This window comes from Betta splendens, unplaced genomic scaffold (genome assembly GCF_900634795.4).
Source record: "Betta splendens unplaced genomic scaffold, fBetSpl5.4 scaffold_29, whole genome shotgun sequence".
NCBI lineage: Eukaryota > Metazoa > Chordata > Actinopteri > Anabantiformes > Osphronemidae > Betta > Betta splendens.
In genome coordinates this window covers 99112-121384 of record NW_026577848.1, presented here as the reverse complement: position 1 = coordinate 121384, position 22273 = coordinate 99112, and the positions used below count along the sequence as shown (strand labels likewise).

The following is a 22273-nucleotide window of genomic DNA, read 5'->3' as shown; positions in this document are numbered from 1 at the left end:
TTTAAACGGCATACAGATCGCAAGCAAGAAAAAAGATGTCGCTGTGCTTGGCGGACACTCAACTGGGGGCTGAGTAAGCAGCGACGTCCTGCCATCGCAGACACAGAAGGTGTAGTGCAGAGCATTGGTTTCAACCACGCAAAACAATTTAACGAGTTCTACGTGAAGGGGGATCAGACCGGGACCATTTACAAGGTCGCTCCTTCGCAGTGGAACTACATGAACTGGACGGTGACCACGCACCCGCTGGGCGTTGTTCTGCTGGCGATGAATACGTACGACTGCCAAGGCAGCACCGTGCGTGGCCAAGTGCTTCTACCCGCCCGCCAAGATTGTTTTCTCCATGTCACCGATAAAGCCCTCGGTGTACGTTGTCCCTAACTAGGGTGGTGAAAAAGAGAGAATCTCCGAATGACAAACTGCAACTTTGCCGAGAGGGTTGGCGTTGTAGACTTTTACGACGAAACTGGTGGCTTATCGTAAGAGGGTGGAGATGAACTATTTCATCTTGACACACACCCCTTGAGTCAGGTCAGATCTCCATGTCCACCCACAACAACAACAACAACACATCACCACAATGACAAGTCTGGCGCCCGGTGCAGCCGGATGGCCTAACCTAACATTAGAGGAGCTGATATGCCTCACGTCATCCAAGTCTCTAAAGGAACTAACTGAAGACTATGAGAAGGAGCCTAACCGTGTGCGACTGTTCACGTTCAACGAGAAAAGTTCAAAGAGCCAGCCGAATGATGGTCTGACACCACCTCGGCCTAACGCGCAGGACGATCTCAGTTCTTATGTTGTTCTGAAGTGGTGCCCGTGGTTTTCTCAGACTTTTGGAGTACTTTCTGACGAGAATCTTAACTTGCTTACCATCAGGTTGCTCAGACTCAACAGCATCAAAGCCCCTATACTCCTGGAGCTACTCGCAGCAGTCTCACTTGTTCTCAAGCAGCCTAACACACCGTACCGCCCAAGCTGTCGAGATCGTCCTCAACCGGAGAGGTTCCTATTTCGAAGCTGACTGCTTTATTTGCTTATTTATTTACTTATTTGCTTGCCAATATCCTATCCTCGAGACCAGACGTGCGCCTCCATAGTCCATACCGCCAATGTCGTCCACAAGGATACACGAACCCATTCGTACCTATGCGTACAATCTGAGGGAGCGTCGAGCCGGTACCCACCGATTGTCCCTATGGATGCTACAAGTACGAGTTTGCCAAGAACTATCTACCCCGTGGCCTGTTCCACTTTGTCAAGGACATGGATTCGTACGTCCAACGCTGCATGGACTTGAGTGCCGGCTTTTTAGGAAAACTCAAAGAAGTGGCGGGGTGTGCGCCGCCAGCCAGCTCCATTGCACAACAGACCGTTCCTGAACGCCCCCACACCTATACGAGTGGAACTAATCAACACGGGACACGAGTCGCTCAGGCAGGGAGATCGTTTTACTGCTGCAGCTTCAAACAGAGAAGACATTGTGGCGCAAATGGAAGTGGAAGTAGACCCAGGTTACGACCTGTCTGTCAACAAGGGCATCTGGGGAGGGCTGCTGGCTACCAGGAGAGTGAATTGCGAGTTCGGAGGAGACCCGATCGAGGAGCTGATACAAGCTGTTAAGCACGATCATGATTTTGATGTGTTTCAACTCGTATCGCCTTACACGCCCCAGAGTATACTGTCCATGATGACCCTGATAGCAAACGGAGCTGGCTATCACGAAGTCACGGATGACATGAGGAAAAGTGCAGCAGCGGCAGTCAACGAGGACTTTGACGCTTCAACCATCAGCGCTGTTGTGGAAAATGAAAATGTGAAAAGCTTTCTAAGGACCGTTGTCAGGCACGCCGTGTGTATAGTGGAGAGCGTACAAGGCTTCGCCGGAGGACAGGTGATACGAGCTTGCAGCGGTTACAATTACAGCACGATCAAGACCGGTGACAGATTCATGGCTCAGCTGAATATGAACAGATGGCTTTCTTGAAAGTTTTTTTTTTCAAATTTTTCCAGGCACCACATGTCTCACAGTGATCAGTTTCAGCAAAATTGTGACCGGTGACACGGCCCAAATCAATGTGAACAGACAACTTGTGCGTAAAGATTGTTGTGGTTGTTTTGAATTGCATCATAAATGAAGTTGCAGGCTTTGCCTTACTCTGTTTGTTTGTATCTTTTATGTTGTCAGATTGTACACATGGATTAATAAAAAAAATGAGCACGCATTATTTTGTTTGCACTTCTTTACTTTTCATCGACCCACAGATGGCAATCAGAGATGCGATATTAAACTTGAGCTCTCGGCGTAATTCTTCTTCTCTGTTGGCGACGTTTTTATATTTGTTATAAAACATAACCATGCGTTCAAATAAACTTAAGGAAAATACATGAACAGGATAACAAAATATACTGAATTAAAGGTCAATGTAATGATGAGTCACTGTTTGACCATTGATTTTAAATGTTACAGCATTGTAATGCCTTTCCTTGTGTTCCCATCAAAGTAAAACTGAAGTAAAAAAAATGTCTAGACAAGCGTAATTTTCATTTTTGAGAAGAAAGTCAACTATGAAAGGATGTTAAGCTGTGTGTGAAACAGCTGGTCTGGAAAGGACCCATCCACAAGGGTTGGGTAATTCAGACAAGATGGATTATTGTGATCAACAAGTGCATGGAAGGGAAACACGTGCATATGGAGGTTGGATGGATAAATGACAAGGGGACAGAACTTGCAGACTTTAGATATGGAAGAGCAAAAGGTGAAGGCTGGACTAAACTGTTGGATGGTTCATGATTGTGGCTCTTGCATGAACAGTTTCTGGCTAAAGACACACACACAGATGTGTTGAACTGTTTGGGGGAGGAGCCTGATAACTATATAGCCCTGTGTACAGAAAGCCCAGCCTCAGTCTGCTGACGAACCAGAGGCACCATGTCGTACTATGAGGTAAGGCTGCAGCAGTCGCCGATCTGTGTGTAGGATGCAGTTTGTATGCCTGAGACTTTTTCTCATCACAAGTTCACCTGTGTTTCTAGCACATCTTCTTCAATGAAGACGACTTAAATGACACAGGTTCGGGTTCTGGTTCTGGCGAGGTCGGGGGGGATCTGGAGGAACCCTGTGAGGTGGAGTATGTGAAGACCACTGAGCTGCTGCAGATCTTCCTGCCGGTGGTGTACTCCATCATCTTCATCCTGGGCATCACAGGCAACGGGCTTGTTGTCGTGGTGCTGGGCTGCCAGCGCAGGTGAGGAGAAGGACGGGGCATCGACAGGCGCCGCTTGGAGAGGCGCCATTAAAATTGACTGGACTTTTCTGCTGATCTCCAGGTCAAAGTGCAGCCTCACGGACCGGTACCGCCTGCACCTCTCCGCTTGCCGACCTCCTCTTCGTCCTGGCCCTGCCGTTTCTGGGCTGTGGACGCGGGCCCTGGGCGACTGGCGCTTCGGGAAGGTGGCCTGCATCAGCGTCCAAGTCATCTACACGGTCAACCTCTACGGCAGCGTGCTCATCCTGGCGTTCATCAGCCTTGACCGGTACCTGGCGGTGGTCCGGGCCACAGACACCAACACCGGCGGGCTGCGGCAGCTGCTGGCCCATAGGCTGGTGTATGTAGGTGAGTGTGAGCCCCTGTTCGCATCCAGGTCTCTCCTCTGCTGTTTGTCTTACTGAATGTAAGACAAACCGTCCCCCAGGTGCCTGGTTGCCCGCGGGCCTGCTGGCGGTGCCAGACCTAATATTTGCCAGGACCCAGGAAAGAGGCGAGGGGGCCATGCTGTGCCAGCGCTTATACCCAGCACACAGCGCTACTCTCTGGGTCGCAGTCTTCCATCTGCGCTGGTCGTGGTGGGCCTGGTGATCCCCGGCATCGTCCTGCTGGTGTGCTACTGCGTCTCGTGACCCGGCTGACCCGGGGCCCGATGGGGGCCAGAGACAGAAGCGGCGAGCCGTCCGGAACACGATCGCCCTGGTGCTGTGCTTCTTCGTGTGCTGGCTGCCCTACGGGGTGGGCATCTCCGTGGACGCCCTGCTGCCGCTGGACGTCCCTGCCGCATCAGCTGCCGGCTGGAGGCCGTTCTCAGCATGTGGCTGGTCGTGGCGCGAGCCCATGGCGTTCGCACACTGCTGCCTTAACCCGTGCCTGTACGCCTTCCTCGGGGCCGGGTTCAAGAGTTCAGCCGCAAGAGCCCTCACTCTCAGCCGAGCCTCCAGCCTGAAGATCTTACCACGGAGAGAGCGGGGGGCCTCCACCGCCACAGAGTCCGAGTCGTCTAGTTGCATTCCAGCTAGTGTTTGCCCTTTATTATTGCACGTGTGTATATGTGTGTTTATCGGTATGTGTGAGAAGAAAAGAGCAGAGTGCTGGTCCACGACTCCTCTTCAGCCTTACTGTGGGATTTTTTGTGTAAATATTGTTTGCGAGCAACTGTGATTGTTTTTTTGTACATATTTGTAATAAAACAAACAAGCACAACATTTATGTGACTCTTATTGTGAAAATATTTGGTTTCTTGAGCCTCCTGAGACATTTATCACTCAACCCTCACTAGGTTTCACTCTCAGATGAGTATCAGTGCAACAAAAACACACTTTAATGAGGCCAGCTAATGAGATGGGGAACGGAAACCAGTTAATCCTTATCAGAGAAGAGTGGGACGGGTCAGGAAAGGTAAAACTAGACAAACACAAGTCAGAAACATTTCATCCTACATTCATTTAATTTGCCAGGATTGTCCAGGTTCTCAAAAAACATTGTTTTAGAAAAGTTTACACCTGTTGATTGAAGAGTTGGTATTGATTCGTGAGTTGCCATCTGAGCCCACTGATCCAGAGCATGAACACATTCGACTTTTGTTGAAAACCGAAACGGGGAGGTGTGAGATGCCAGCTGTGTCAAACTCACACGTCTGGTTTAAACTTGGGAGCGTGCGTGTGATGCGTGTGCGTCCGTCCACCAGCTCCACACTTCACCTCTTCTCTGTGAGAGAGAGGCGAGCACAGAGGGGTCAGGAGGTCCACTCTTCCAGAACCTGTTCCAGAACCGCACCACACATTCACACAAGCGCTTCCCACACGCTCACTTCCACTTGGAAGTGAAAAAAAACAGAAACTGGAAGTTTACTGTATTCCATTTCCTGGAGGAGAGAAGAGGAGGATGAAGAGGAGAGCTGGGAGAGAGATTAGCCGGAGCTCTGAAGACCGACTGCGTAGACGAACGTAACCACATATGATTGTCTTGATCTCGCTGTGTCTCTTTCTTTCACTCGCTCACACACAAACACACACTCGGTTTCTATTCATAGTGTATTCAAAACAGGAAAGACTTCCTGCAGCTCATTTTAGGAAAAACAAGCAGCGAAAACAATCAAACAGCCGAACAGCTCTGCACCCGTCGACACAGAGCAGCCGTGAAGTCCATCATTTTAACAACATAAAGGACAATCAAGCCTCTGTGCGTGACCGTAGCTTGGCCTCTTCTTTACGTAGCCAGAAAGAGGGCCAATCTAATAATCATTCTTGTGAACCAGTACCTTTTTACTGTAAGTGAAAACTGCAGCTCTGTGCAGTCCTCCTGCACTAGCCACTGAGCACCCAGAAGCGACACCCTCTCTGTCATTTCCTTGGACGAGGAGTTGTCTTCGATGAAGCTGAAGTAATCCGTATAGAGAGGCTGCAGCTCCAGGAGTAACTCGTCGCCTTTCCGTATCTCTCTGGCCTCAATTTCCTTCTCGTCCACCCAAATCAACTCTGACGAGACGTCTCGCCGGCCGTCCGCGCTGATCGGCAGAGGGTAGTTGGCGTACAGGTTGTAGAACCTACCTTTGCTCAAGCGTGCCGCCTCCCCGCATATTTTGATCAAGTTGTTGTGAGCTGAGTCGGAGGCCCTCATCGTGTGCCCACACAGTTCTGGTTTGGTGTTCCACAGAGACAAAGCTGCTTGCAGGTTCTGCCGTCTGAGGTAGCGAAACTTGAGATCTTCAGAGAGTCGATCTACGCAGACCAGACGCCCGTCTGTGGTCAACCAGAAGGCTTTCATGTTTCGATGGCGGTAGATGGAGTCACTGCACAGCACCTGGCTACACAGCTCGGGATCGTCCCCCGTCATCAGTGTACGGTTGACACAGAGCATCTCTTGACCGCCTAGCCTCTTTGTTCTGTTTTCCATGCACTCTACATCGTGCAAGGGAACACCTGAAAATAGCCAACAGTACCTGAAGTGAATCTTCAGAGGTAAAACAAACTCTATTAATGTAGCTCGCGCAGGGCTCACTCCTTCCTTGTCGGTGTGACACATGTTAAGGTTGTCTGTGATGCATTCACCGGGACACAGCACGACACCCTCGTCGTCATCGGGGCTCCGGCGTATGAGCGTTGGTAGGTAGCATCGCTACGGGCTTTGCGAGGCCGCCACCCGTGCCTTGTCTGTAAATGTGGATGAGCTCTCGTGGCTGCTTGGCGAATCCGTAAAGGACCCGATCGATAACTCCAGGTCTGCGCCGGTCGGGGTGGCCGTGGACTGCGTAAGGATTCGGCTCTCCAGGGACGACGGCAATAGAGAAAGGGAGCGGATGGCGCAGGACGCGATGACCGAGTACAGTCGCTTGATAAAGGACCGCCTGGCACAAGCCTCGTTAATAAAGGAGCTGGGACTGGCGAACGCCAAGGCGAGGATGCGCGAACTACAGCTTCATTGCGCCTCGACAAAGGACAAGTCCCGCTCAGTCATGTACCGGTTTGAATGCCTCATAGGTAGGGTTTTTGAATATTTTCAAGTTAAAGGCATGAGGATGGAACCCTTTCAGCTAGAGCTGTTCAGGGGAGTGGTGTTGGGTGTCACAAAGAACCAGTTTGGCGACGCTCTCTTCAAATACAAACACGTCCTCTTGGACAAGCTGGGCTTAGCTCCTCTGGGCTCTGAGAACTACGACCACGTCGACCCAGCCCTCAGTCACTTTTACCACGTGGAGAGGGAATACGCTCGCTACGCCAACCCGTACACTCTGTGCCTAGCGCCGAGGCAGTGTGGAAAAAGTTTGATGATGAGACTCTTACTCGCGGCGGTACTGCTACACCTGGACATCAACGTGATGGTGCAAGCCCAGAACAAACACATGTGCACCACCCTGAGACTCGGTGTGGAGAGCACAATGGAAGAACTGCAGAATTTGCCGTCTTTCAGGCATACAGAGAGACCTCTTAGCATCTGCGGCAACCCAGAGAACAGGATCTACAGGTTCGACCCAGGTTTCAAGGGTTCTTCCTTTGCACACTTCCTATCATCCAGTAACGATGTGAGTATGCAGCATTGTTTTTTTTTTTTGATGACTAGAGAGACTACATTTTCATCAAGATTCAAGGTTTCATCTCATCTTATTTCATTTCTTTACTTCTGTCTTTCTGTCTTTTATCTTGTCCCTAACCCTTCCCACTTTGTCTGAGCTTCAACCAAAAACTGCATGTTTAACCTGAACCGGCTGCCCAGCAACAGTGGTTTAGAGTCAGTTTCACAGGTGAAGTATCAATGGAGAAGAACACTGTGGTCAGCCTTACACTTCATATTAGAAGAGAAATAAAGCTATACAAGAACAAACGTTGTTTTGTTTTGTTTTGTTTTGTTTTGTTTTTGTTTTTGTTTTTTTTTTGCAATAATGCATGCAGTGAATTGGGTCTAGTTTCTGGGAGCTGGGTTATGGTTAGGGAATGCTGGTATAGGAACGCCATTTTCTCAGCAGGACAACATCACACACACACACACACACACACAGAGCACTCGTCAAGAAAAGGTGAAACATCCGACTGTGGTTAAGACTGATCGGATAAGTGATTAAGCGACGCCCCATCTAGAGTATGTATGCTTGTTTTTGACAACTACATTTGGTACATTTGGTTGTTTTGATTCAACAGTGTTTCACTTTTTCTTTTCTCATCTTGAGTAATGGCATCCTCTGCTACCAAAGAGCTGAAACGGAAAATCCATGCACGGTCAAAACCTAGTGGCACTACATGCTGCTACTTGACCAGAGGAACCTCAGAACGCGAGTTGTACGCCTGGAACATCTCAACCGCTTCTCTCGTCATGCACAAAGGTGACTTGTTGCTTACTCGCTTAGTTCCAGCGGGCTTTTATGGAGACGCAACGTCACGTACCGCACGAGTGCTGCAGAACCTTACCGTCCCCAGTAGGAGTAGCATGACCTGCATACTAGAGCGGCACATAAGTTTCCAGGTGCCCATCGATGACCTGCAGACGATGGCCCCCCAGGTCGATCTCGAGAACTTGTGCACGTCAAAGGGTATCGAGTGCGCCTCCTTTTTAGAGCATTATGTGCAGAACCCTCAGGATGAGGAGATGCAGCTCGGTTCCCTAGTCTGCTCCCTTTTTGTTGCTACCGTAGAAGAAATGCTCAGCAGAAAGTATGACATAATGCACCACTACCCTTTGTTCAATCGAGCGCTTGGTCTGTACTACTCAGATAAGATGACCTCAGAACCCCCCGAACTGAATGATGTTATAGCTGCCGGGGGACTGCTGGACCGGAGCGTTCAAGATCATCAGTCGATTCATGGAATTTCTGTGGTCGGAAATGATTGCGCCTCATTTTCACAGTGGAACTATTTTGACAAGAGAGAGGAGGCAGGAATGTCCTCGCGAAAGACCACATGACAGAGCGGGACCCTGCGTCAAATTGCGAAGATGAAATGCGGGCTGAGACGGCAGCCGACTCGGTGGTCAGACACTCTGCCACCCAGAAGGATTTTAGGTCTTCGGTCTTGCCTCGCACAGAGGACAAGAGGGAGAGGGAAACGCTCAGCGTTGGTGTCTTAATAGGTGCATACAACAACCTCCCGGGGACTCTGACAGACAGGCCCATGGCTTTCCCCTACATGTTCACGGTGCAGACGAGCAACGAGCTGAAATTTGATGACCTGGTGAATTACTGCCTGACGCGCAGCCACCGACCCGTGGGGACTCTACCGTCGCGTGATAAATGGGGCTCGGTCAACCCCGTGCTGCTCATGCAGGACCCCATCGACCCCGCCACCGGCAAGACGACTCGCCGTTACACTATCACTTCCAGGGGATACCTGAGCTCCATCGTGGCCGACCGAGACGCCGCGCATTCCCTTTGCTACAACGAAGTATTCCTGCCCGACAGGCCCGTCAGCCGATTGAATCTTGACGTCGACCTCAAGTGTTGTCAGAGGTGCAACAAGAGATTCTCGACCGAAGCGGAGAAACCCGTAAAGTGCAAGGTCTCCGAGGCCCTGGCCATGAGTCTCATCTTGGCCATAGCCGAGTCTCTTCTAAGACTGAGCAAAGTGACAAAGAGCGAGCTGGAGGGGAGACCCGTTCCTTCGCGACTTGGCAAAGTCACTGGGTAAGATTGGCGTATACTTTAGGGCGTCCTCGACCAAATCCAAGTTGAGCCTGAGAATGCTCTGGTATCTGCCGGTTGAACTCTGCAGTTTTCAGGGCATCGAGGCGTACAAATCCCTCCTGGATGAATTGGAGAAGGTGTCTCTGAGCTACGTGCTGCTGTCCTACCCGGCCGACTCAACGTCGTGCGGACTCTGCGATCTGGCGTGTGCCATGAAAAAGAAGGGAGCTGTTAAAAGTTCTACCTATCTCAGGTTCTCTGGTCACGTGGAGAACAGGAGCTCGTGCATTGACAAGGCCCCGTACTCATTCAGGAAGTCTGTACGGTTGCCTAACTGTTATAAGGACGGATCTAGCTTTGAATACGTGGACACGTTCAACGCTCAGGAGATAGAGGACCCAGGCCTCGACGACCCTCTGTCCCTCTCCGTCGGCCTCTCCTCAAATCCAATTCTAACTGATGTAACCTCGTTGGGGAGCCGTTTTCGAGGTGTCTTACGAGCCCGGGGACACTGCGAAACCATGTCGCTCGTTTCAGGGCTCGAGCGAGAGCCGGATCGAGCCCGCGTAGAGAGCGAAGCTCGGAGACTAGCTTTGCTCTGGGGTGTTCCGGTGACTATCAGGAAGACCGGATCGGGACTGTTTTGTGTCCAGGAGAGTGTAAAGTCTAGTACCTACCCTTGTCCCATACACAACAGAGTGCACTCAAAGTCAAAGCTGGGTGCTCTGATCTTTGCCACGCACTCTCAGCCAAAATGTTTTGTGCCTTGAAACATATGTGACATATGTATGGTTTGTCTGAGGCCAAGCTGGCTGCTGTGTTCTTTTGCTAGAAACAGTATTTTTGTACCTTGAAACTAACTGAATGCACGCTGTCTGTAAGTGATAAATAAAATAGATTTAAACGCACAAAAAGCAAGACTGGTTTGTTCTAAATGTTTTAATGATTTGTATCAACACGTTATAATAAGCAGGTGAAAGGAGAACGAAACAAAAGCCAAACAATTTTAAATGTCTCTCTCCATTTGAATTTAAGTACGAGAACCAGATATAATGTAACAAGATCAAAAATACACAACAGTACCTTCGGTGGCGTCACAACCGGCTTAAGACACGTTGGATTAACAGCTTCTCTTTTAGAAAACTGCTCTGTTAGTGACACTCATGAATTTGTTTTTTTTTTTCTTACGAGTTAGGTGTATAATGAAAAATGACCTCGTCGTTGGAGCTTTGTGCAGATGTAAGGCCCATTGGTGTGTGATGTTGTCCTGCTGAGAGACGCGAGATCTAATACTAACATGTTCTGGTGGCGTTCGCCTGCAGAGTACCCTCCAAGAAATTGACACATTCGTCCCAGCTGTAAAAGCTGAAAGAAAGGTCACAGCTGAATGGTATCTTTGTAAAGCCTGGATTTAGAGCTTTTAGTAGATGTAAGGCCCATTTGTGTGTGACGTTGTCCCGCTGAGAGACACGCGTTCTAATAGTAACATTTTCTTGTGGCGAACCACCGCACAGCAGTCTTCACGAAATTGACACATTCTTCCCAGCTGTGAAAGCTGATAGAAAGGTCACAGCTGAATGGTTCTTATATCTTTGTAAAGCCTGGATACAGTGCTTGAAGCAGATGTAAAGCCCATTTGTGTGTGATGTTGTCCTGCTGAGAGACACGCGTTCTAATAGTAACATTTTCTGGTGGCGAACCACCGCACGGCAGTCTTCACGAAATTGACACATTCTTCCCAGCTGTAAAAGCTGATAGAAAGGTCACAGCTGAATGGTTCTTATATCTTTGTAAAGCCTAAATTAAGGACATTTAGTAGATGTAAGGCCCATTTGTGTGTGATGTTGTCCTGCTGAGAGACACGCGTTCTAATAGTAACATTTTCTGGTGGCGTTCCACCGCACGGCAGTCTTCACGAAATTGACACATTATTCCCAGCTGTAAAAGCTGATGGAAAGGTCACAGCTGAATGGTTCTTATATCTTTGTAAAGCCTGGATTTAGAGCTTTGAGCAGATGTAAGGCCCATTTGTGTGTGACGTTGTCCCGCTGAGAGACACGCGTTCTAATAGTAACATTTTCTGGTGGCGTTCCACCGCACGGCAGTCTTCACGAAATTGACACATTATTCCCAGCTGTAAAAGCTGATAGAAAGGTCACAGCTGAATGGTTCTTATATCTTTGTAAAGCCTGGATTTAGAGCTTTTAGTAGATGTAAAGCCCATTTGTGTGTGATGTTGTCCTGCTGAGAGACACGCGTTCTAATAGTAACATTTTCTGGTGGCGTTCCACCGCACAGTAGCCTTCAAGAAATTGACACAATCGTCCCAGCTGTAAAAGCTGATAGAAAGGTCACAGCTGAATGGTTCCTATATCTTTGTAAAGCCTGGATACAGTGCTTGAAGCAGATGTAAAGCCCATTTGTGTGTGATGTTGTCCTGCTGAGAGACACGCGTTCTAATAGTAACATTTTCTGGTGGCGTTCCACTGCACGGCAGTCTTCACGAAATTGACACATTCTTCCCAGCTGTAAAAGCTGATAGAAAGGTCACAGCTGAATGGTTCTTATATCTTTGTAAAGCCTAAATTAAGGACATTTAGTAGATGTAAGGCCCATTTGTGTGTGATGTTGTCCTGCTGAGAGACACGCGTTCTAATAGTAACATTTTCTGGTGGCGTTCCACCGCACAGTAGCCTTCAAGAAATTGACACAATCGTCCCAGCTGTAAAAGCTGAAGGAAAGGTCACAGCTGAATGGTTCCTATATCTTTGTAAAGCCTGGATACAGTGCTTGAAGCAGATGTAAAGCCCATTTGTGTGTGATGTTGTCCTGCTGAGAGACACGCGTTCTAATAGTAACATTTTCTGGTGGCGTTCCACTGCACGGCAGTCTTCACGAAATTGACACATTCTTCCCAGCTGTAAAAGCTGATAGAAAGGTCACAGCTGAATGGTTCTTATATCTTTGTAAAGCCTAAATTAAGAGCTTTTGGTAGATGTAAGGCCCATTTGTGTGTGATGTTGTCCTGCTGAGAGACACGCGTTCTAATAGTAACATTTTCTGGTGGCGTTCCACCGCACAGTAGCCTTCACGAAATTGACACATTCCCAGCTGTAAAAGCTGATAGAAAGGTCACAGCTGAATGGTTCTTATATCTTTGTAAGGCCTGGATTTAGAGCTTTTAGTAGATGTAAAGCCCATTTGTGTGTGATGTTGTCCTGCTGAGAGACACGCGTTCTAATAGTAACATTTTCTGGTGGCGTTCCACCGCACAGCAGCCTTCAAGAAATTGACACATTCCCAGCTGTAAAAGCTGAAGGAAAGGTCACAGCTGAATGGTTCCTATATCTTTGTAAAGCCTGGATAAGTGCTTGAAGCAGATGTAAGCCCATTTGTGTGTGATGTTGTCCTGCTGAGAGACACGCGTTCTAATAGTAACATTTTCTGGTGGCGTTCCACTGCACGGCAGTCTTCACGAAATTGACACATTCTTCCCAGCTGTAAAAGCTGATAGAAAGGTCACAGCTGAATGGTTCTTATATCTTTGTAAAGCCTAAATTAAGAGCTTTGAGCAGATGTAAGGCCCACATGTGTGTGATGTTGTCCTGCTGAGAGACACGCGTTCTAATAGTAACATTTTCTGGTGGCGAACCACCGCACAGCAGTCTTCACGAAATTGACACATTCTTCCCAGCTGTAAAAGCTGATAGAAAGGTCACAGCTGAATGGTTCTTATATATTTGTAAAGCCTATTTAGAGCTTTTAGTAGATGTAAGGCCCATTTGTGTGTGATGTTGTCCTACTGAGAGACGCGTTCTAATAGTAACATTTTCTGGTGGCGAACCACCGCACGGCAGTCTTCACGAAATTGACACATTCTTCCCAGCTGTAAAAGCTGATAGAAAGGTCACAGCTGAATGGTTCTTATATCTTTAGGGATTCCGCCTTGCTCTGGGGTGTTTCGGTGACCATCAAAGCTGGGTGCTCTGATCTTTGCCACGCACTCTCAGCCAAACATGTTTTGTGCCTTGAAACATATATGACATATGTATGGGTTGTCTGAGGCCAAGCTGGCTGCTTTGTTCTTTTGCTAAAAACAGTATTTTTGTACCTTGAAACTAACTGAATGCATGCTGTCTGTAAGTGATAAATAAAATAAATTTAAGCACACAAAAAGCAAGACTGTTTTGTTCTAAATGTTTTAATGATTTGTATCAACACTTTATAATAAGCAGGTGAAAGGTGAAAAACGAAACAAAAGCCAAAGAATTTTAAGAAATACCCAAAAATACTATAACACAATCAAAAATACACACCTGTACCTTCGGTAGCGTCACAACCTGCTTGAGACACGTTGGATCAACAGCTTCTCTTTTAAAAAACTGCTCTGTTAGTGACACTCATGATTTTTTTTTTTGTTTGTGTGTTTTTCCCAAATTAACAGATTTTTTTAAACGGACGATGTAGGTGTGTAATGAAAAATGACCTTGTCGTTGCTCATTTGCATGGTAACAACGGTGCGTGCTGCTGTTAGAATAGGCAGCAATATGACTTTTTTGGACAAGAGCAATCTGGCCAGCTGTCTTCCTAAAGACTACTGCTCGAAGGCCGTAATTGGCAACCGGCCATCTCAGAGCATGCTGATCTCGTGCACGGGCCCGGAACACGGGGTTTGCCGACACGACTGTCTCCTCGGGCAACCTGCCCTGCCCTACAACCCCAAGGAAGGAGCGAGATGTGGGGCTGTGTGCCCCAGTGGATTTTTTGTCAAAATTTTCTCCACAGTAGAACTCTGTCGTCGGCACACGTCCGCTTGCCCCCAGGGGGAACGTGTTTATTCTGCCAGGTACCAGCTGGCACAACACAATCTGCGGCAGGCCTGAAGATTATGTGCCGCCAGTGGGGTTGTGGCAGAGAATAGAATCTAACGTCTTTCTCAAAAAGCTCAATGAACTGGCCATGTCGTGGTTACGGGCCGTACCAGAAGTGGACTACAAAAAGCTGTGCAAAACGGATTCGCCGGGAGGACGTCTTTGTATCAAAAACAGGTTTCAGCGGCTGCTCGCGGGCAGCGGTGAACTGGTGGAAAACATTTACGGCACACTGAACATGTTGACGTCGTTTCGCACGGCGCGTAACATGTACAACGCCGTCGTAAAGCCATTTGTTAAGCAGCTGGAACCCACAGTGTCCATCCAGTTCACTCAAGCAGATCCTCAGTGGGTTGGGGAGACGCTAATCATACAAACCAGAGTCACCATTCCCATAGGCCTGTTGAACAGATATGTGCTCAAAACGCTCTTTTGGTACGCGTGCAAGGTTTGCGGGGGCGATGGCGACGGGGAAGAGGAAAAGCTCATAGTGAGAGCTAACGAGACAACCGTTGAGTCTTTTCAGTGGCAATACAACATTACTAGAGGCCTGGGCTGGAGCAGGGCCTCGGACGGCTTCTTTGTGCACACATATGACGTCTCGCTGGTTGTGAAAACTACCGCTGCGGTCTATTTGATTCTGCGCGGGTCGAGCTTAAACTCTATGACATTCACCTCTGTATAACAAGATGGATCCGCAAGGGCCTAGACGTCAACTGTATGTGGAAACCCAAGCTGCACCCAGCCTGCAATTGCACACGGGCATTGTTGAATTACATCAACCCCCGTGGCTTGTGTTCGCCTACCTGCATCTCGCCCTCGTTTGCTTATGACTCCAAAGGACTCGAGGGTAGCGATGACAACTGGACGCTGAATATTGCACACAAGGCGATCGATACACCATCGAGAGGCCATGGTAGAGTGCTGTACGGGTCAGTATTGCCCAAAACCGAAAGCTTCTGTCAGGTTACAACGGAGGTTTTCACTCGATCGCCCGGACCGACAGCAGACATGCCGTCCGCCCCTTTGGACGTGAGGCGATGCAATGTGGTACTTGTGGAGTTTGACGTCTGGCTAGAACCCCCCCCAGAGGGTCATGTGAAGGACAGGTACTTGCCATTAGCCGTGCGTGCCTTAACAAGCAAAAGGACAAAGTCAGAGTTGTTTGTGCCGCTTTCCGTCGAAGACACCCTGCAAACCCTCGCCCGCCAAGGATGGGGGGACAAAATAGGTGTGAAACTGGGCTCCTTGCACTCCAGCCGAGCCTCTGCCTACCAGGAAGAGCTTGCTGCCATACTCGACTGGATATCAACCTTGCAATTGCAGCACAATCGCACACCGCAAGTGGTAGTGGTGGATTTGAACGTGTGGACACCAAAGTCCTCTGACTTTGCCAAGATTGCCAACTTGTACGGGTCAAAGTTAGAGTTGATCCCCCTCCTGTCAGCCGGCACGCTTGCAGATGTGATACGGAGCAGAGATTACAACACGGCCTACAATTGCTTCAAATGCAACGACGAGGAACTGTGTCCCAGACTGATGACCGTGTACGACAGCCAAAGAAATGTCGTGTACAGTCGACCTGTGCACAAATTCATCCCAGAGTGTCGCGAGCCTCATCCTGAGAAGTGCATCGTTTGCTCAGACGAAGACGCGATTCTCGTCGTTTGTCCGGACAGCGTTCTTCCACTATACGCAGAGCACAGCTTAGGAGGACAGCTGACCTTACGACGTCACACTCGCCCACAATCGCGATGCCTTTTGGCTCCCGCGCAGCAGAGAGCAGAGACAGTTTTGCAGGAGTTGGGTCTGCTGGTTTCGTTACACGGAGCCTTTTTGAATCTCAACACCGTATCGGTGTTTCCTGAGGTCACAGTAGGCTGTGACAAAGTAAGACCCGGTCGCTGGACTGTAGGTGAATGCACCGTTGATGACCCTTACTCAATCAAGATACCCCCGGAAGAACAGTATCCAGAGAGGACGGGACTGTTTGTCTTTGAGGAGTTGTGCAAGAGATCAAACAACCGCGCCGGAATAGTGGTCTCGGTGCCTTCTGCCGACTACGTGACAGACACCAATTGCACAAAGGTGCAGTTCCTCAACAGACACGTCAAAACGGACCTGTGGGGTTACCACAGGGTCCATTACTCCATGCGGGACCTCGCTGACATAATCTCAGACATGGCCAAGTGGGGCGTGCGTAGGTACTCACTGGGATACCTAGACTACACCTATGGTCATTCAAAAGCACCCGCTACCTTTACGGAGCTCTCGAATTTAATTAATTCCTCTGCCGCAGAGAGACGTACCCTGCACTACCGGTACACGAGGGAATCAAACTTTGACGGAACCCGGTCCTACACTCATGTGGATGGAGTGTACAAACTTGAAGGAGGTATGTTTTTTCAGCAAGTGGCCAACGGAACGCCGATGATCAGAGGCTTTGTTCTAGTTCCCGACATGCCAAACCTGAGATTGGGATTGTCGTCTGCCATGAACGTGGGCGCACCGCTGGCCGTCAGCAAATATATCACCTGGGAGTATGCAGAAGCAGTAAACTTCATCCCAGACGGCGCGCATGTGCTCAAGCTAAATTACAAGGATTTGGTGGCCTTTGTTGACCGAGACAGGGACAGGATCTGCGTACATTCGCCCACGTCTGCCATCACGCAGACCATTGGCGTCAGGTTACCTTCTTTTGGCGTACGAAGCGGCGATAATGATGAAGAAGATGAGAAGAACGAGGGCCGTTGCAGTCGCTACAGCTACATTGGCGGGGCTGTGCATCGCGCCAGAGTCACTGTGCCCATCCTCGAATCACTAATGCCTGTCATCCGGGGCGCTGGTCTGATGCTTGATGAGACAAATGAGCTCACAAGAGAGGAACAAGACTGGCTCTCTGGTATCACAGCACAAAAAACCCACACCTCTGGGCCTCTCCCAGGTCGCCTGGGATTGACCTCGATCCTGGACAGTATGCACCTGATGTCAATGACCCTCCAGTGCATCAAGGGCACGTCTTCCTGCATGGAGTTGGGAGACTATGCGGAAAACTCTTGGCCGCAAGGAGGCACAGGGTATCCGATCGCTATCTCCAGCGTTGCAAAAACACCCTATAAAGTTTTGATCAAAATGATAATCCTAGTCAACAGCGGAGCTGTACTCAGTAAGATACCCTGCGACCTGCAGCCATTCTCGTTCGGTTCAAAGCCAACGCTGTCTCTGCAGCCCGGGCCGGGCTACTACACGCGCTCTGAGGAGGCTACAATTGCTGCTGTGAAAAACTATGTAACGGGCGTGGGATCAACCGCCGTGTCTGTCATGCAAGCCGTCGCATCCCTATATTGCTCTGGTGCGGAGCTCCATCACGCGGGCCACCCATCTGCCTCAAAGAAACGCTTCCAAAACACTCTCGGCTGCGTGAGCTCAACAAACTGTTCCACAGAGGTTTTCAGGGTCAGGGTCTCTCGACTGGGTGTGGCGATTGAAAGGAACGCAAAGAGGGCGGAACAGGAGGTGAAAAGTATAACGCACGCATCGTCTCACGCTTCTGCGCTGTGTCTCAGTGCTGCTGTACTCAGTGTGTTAGTTGACATTGCCCTGCTAGTAACGATTTGCATCACGTGCAAAAGGAATCGTTACAGCAAACAACGCTACAGGAAAATCCAGTGAGCGAGCCGGTGACAATGGCAATCATCAGAGTGTCATCCTCACACTGTCTCTCCTTTGTCCGTCTTTGTCTGTCATCATTCTGGAGCAGCCTTCGTGGCTAGTCAACAGCAAACAACGAACGCCGGGAACGATGGGGAGGCGGAAGAGAAGTTTACATCACCCTGGCAAATGGAAGATACGCACAGGTGGGCTACATCGCCTACCTGAGAGGCGCACGCGCGCGCACTTACCGAGAAACTTGCTGTGCGACCTGATACCCGTACTATTGGCCCAGTATAGTCTGGAAATGCTCCCGAGACCGGTGGCCGGGCTGGAGGGGCTGACGTCTCGGACCGTCCATAAGCATGAGATAAGCCTCCCTCCAACGGAACACGCCGAGCACAGTGTCCGTGTACCAATAACACCCTATGTACGGCGCCACTAGGCGGATGCGTTTGGCACAAGATGTTGTCTCAATAAAACACAATAATTCAGCCTTGGTGATGTCGATTGTTTATTCATTCAAATACACTTGCACGCTGCACACACTGCATTGGCCAAAACGTGGCGGTTCATGTAAGGCACAGACGCACTATAGCCACACTATAGCGCATTGGCCAAATCGTAGCGGTTCATGTGAGTCAACAACACCCGCAGAAGAAACACAGCGTCGGGCCAAACCGCCGTGTCTGTCATGCAAGCCGTCGCATTCCTGTATTGCTCTGGTGCGGCGCTCCATCACGCGGGCCACTCATCTGCCTCAAAGATACGCTTCCGAAACACGCTCAGCTGCGTGAGCTCAACAAGCTGTTCCACAGAGGTTTTCAGGGTCAGGGTCTCTCGAGTGGGTGTGGCGATTGAAAGAAACGCAAAGAGGGCGGAGCAGGAGGTCAAAAGTATAACGGCCGCATCGTCTCACGCTTCTGCGCTGTGTCTCAGTGCTGCTGTACTCAGTGTGTTAGTTGACATCGCCCTGCTAGTAACGAAGTAATTTGCATCACGTGCGAAAGGAATCGTTACAGCAAACAACGCTACAGGAAAATCCAGTGAGCGAGCCGGTGACAATGGCAATCATCAGAGTGTCAGCCTCACACTGTCTCTCCTTTGTCTGTCTAGTATCGTCAGCTCTCGTTCATCATTCTGGAGGAGCCTTCGTGGCTAGTCAACAGCAACCAACGAACGCCGGCAACGATGGGGAGGCGGAAGAGAAGTTTACATCGGCTCTTCTAGAGAGCGGGCCGCCAAAACCCCGGGATCACAGGGTGATGCTTCACCCTGGCAAATGGAAGATACGCACGGCCGACAAAGAAAGCCTCTACTTGGCCTACCACTTTTTCCTAGGATCAAAATGGGCAGATTACAGGGTCAATTACCCCAAGTGTTCTCAGGTAGCCTGCGAAGGATTGCCTGACTCTCATAGAGCTTGCGATCACTTCTGCTCTACCGGCACCTGGCGCGACGCAACCCTTGTGTTGGAAACAGCCACGCTTGAGTACGACAGGGCCGTGAGATCGCTCGGCTCGACCTTTAGCGATCTCGCCGCTCTCATGGACACACACATCATCCAGCAGGACTGGAGCTCTTCTGACTCTGTGTCCAAACTGCTTTCGTACCACGGCGAGGAGTCAGTTTCAGGCCCCGAAGTGGTAGATGTGATGAAACTCCACAGGAACTTGATAGAAGAGGCCCTGAATAACATAGTAGCTCGACGGAGCGCAATGTTGTCGCCCGAGATGGTGCACTCGGTTTATGGTTTGACCAACACAACAAAGTTTAATGAAATGCTCGACACCTGGAGGAGCGGCGCGTTTAAGTTGGCCGTTCAGCTCAATGCAGCCACGTTTGCATTTCAAGGAGCTCACCAGCGTTTACTCTTGTGTGCACAAGGCATACAGAGGCTGGACATGACGGGGTGCGAACCTGGTTTCATCGCAGAATTGTACACGGATGTACCTATGTTGAGCCGTTCGCTTTCATCCTCTAGGCTTGTGATGGTCGTCAGGAGGGAGAATTGGAACACCGTCACACTCTCACGCTGGTTCATGCCCTTCATAGACTCCTCGAGCGGAAACAGGACGTGTTGGCTGGCCAGGCCCATGGTGAGCGACGAGCGTGCCAACTACAGGGTGCCTCTGTGTGACTCGAGGGGCCTGTGTGAACCTTTGGAATTGGACAACAAGACGGTGTCTGCGTGCCAGGTGAACGGTGACGGCGAGATAGGTTTTGAGTGTCCCGTCGTGTGCGGCTCCTCATGCTTCGGTCCCATTTGCTACCAGCACCAGACGGACACGTATGTGCCAAGGAGTGCTTCTGGCAGAGCTCCCGCTGGCCTCCACGCCACCACAAAGACTCTCGTCCGGGTGACACGGAGCCCCCGGGTACTCTTGAAGGCGTACTCATTGTCTGAGGCAGATCTGGACGAGTCCCTCACTAGTGTGAGGAATCTATCCACTTGGTCCTCTGAATTGCTACAGCGAGGAGAAACTGTCTTAGATAACATCGTCACCACGAAGGCCACCGCTCAGATGTACATCGACCGAGTGAAGGCACAGGAGGCAGCGCGATCGCAGCGGAGTCTCGACTGCGAGAGCCTAGTAGGTCGCTATCGATCCATGGCCGCCATTTCTATCTGCCTCTCTGCTCTAGCGTGCCCTTTATTGATTATCGTAACAATTAAATTGCGGTCTAGCGCAAACAACCCGGTTGTGATCGTGAGGACGACCAGGAATTATTCAGAGGCGTTTCTCTAGGCAGTTACGCCACGCACGCACGCACGCACGCACACAAACTGTGTATATGTGTAATATTTTCTGCCATAAGGTCTTAGGACTTTTTTATATTTGTTATAAAACATAACTCTGTTTGACATAACTCGTCACTGTTTGACCATTGATTTTAAATGTTACAGCACTAAATGACTTTCCTTATGTTCCCATCAAAATAAAACTGAAGTAAAAAATGTGTAGACGAGCGTAATTTTCACTTTTGAGAAGAAAGTCAACTATGAAAGGTTGTGAAACTGTGTGTGAAACAGCTGGTCTGGAAGGACCCATCCACAGGGGTTGGGTAATTCAGACAAGCTGGATTATTGTGATCAACAAGTGGTTGGAAGGGAAACACGTGCATATGGAGGTTGGATGGATAAATGACAAGGGGACAGAACTTGCAGACTTGAGATACGGAAAAGCAAAAGGGGAAGGCTGGACTAAACTGTTGGACGGTTCATGATTGTGGCTCTTGCATGAACAGTTTCTGGCTAAAAAGACACACACGCACGCACACACACACGCACACACACACACACACACCTTCTCCACTTTATCCAACATGAAAAATCCTCCAACCTGGCAGTTTATCCCACCAGAAGGATTCCTCCAGCGTGGTGGGAAAAAATCATCTAACCTGGGTTCGTCCAACGTGAAAAATCCTCCAACGCAGCAGTTTATCCCACCAGAAGGATTCCTCCAACGTGGTGGAGATTCCTCCAACTTGGAAACAAAACCCCACAAGCACACACACACACACGCACACACACACACACACACACACACACACCTTCTCCACTTTATCCAACATGAAAAATCCTCCAACCTGGCAGTTTATCCCACCAGAAGGATTCCTCCAGCGTGGTGGGAAAAAATCATCTAACCTGGGTTCGTCCAACGTGAAAAATCCTCCAACGCAGCAGTTTATCCCACCAGAAGGATTCCTCCAACGTGGTGGAGATTCCTCCAACTTGGAAACAAAACCCCACAAGCACACACACACACACACACACACACACACACACACACACACACACACACACACACACACACACACACACACACACAGAGCTTGGGAGATCGTGGCATTGATTTTTTTTTTTTTTCCTTTTTCCTTTGGCTCTTGGAAAGTCCACAACTCATTTAATGTCCTTGGTGGGATTCGTAGTGGCGTTACAGGATTTCCAAGTACTATATAAATCCCTCCCTCCCTTCAGTTTGGCACACAGAAACATAGCTTTACTTTGCTGCTGTCACATCACAGAAGACTACAATGGCTTCCGCTCAAACTGCTGCTAGCGAAACCAAATCCTCTGCTTTAGACACTGGCGTGTTACCAAAATTGGCTCCGCTGGTCCCCGAGCACAAGAAATATGTCTACAGGCCAGAAGTGATGAACGACTTTGTCCGAGACATCGTGATTGCTGCGCGCGTCAAAAAGGTCAAGATCGACATACCTCAAACACAACACAAGACTACGGAGCTGGTGCACGCGCTTTGCTCCGCTGCGAGCACAAACGCGTGGAGCCCAAAGTGCGAAGAAGCCTTGGCTGAGGCGCTTCCTCTGAGAGAGCACCATAAGGAATTACTGTCTCACAACAT

The 22273-nt window shown here is 49.5% G+C and overlaps 1 pseudogene; it reads left to right on the top strand.

Annotated features, from left to right (window-relative positions):
- Positions 1 to 2372: 2372 nt before the first annotated feature.
- Positions 2373 to 4571, top strand: LOC114850814 (C-X-C chemokine receptor type 4-like; annotated as a pseudogene).
- The last annotated feature ends 17702 nt before the right edge of the window (positions 4572 to 22273 follow it).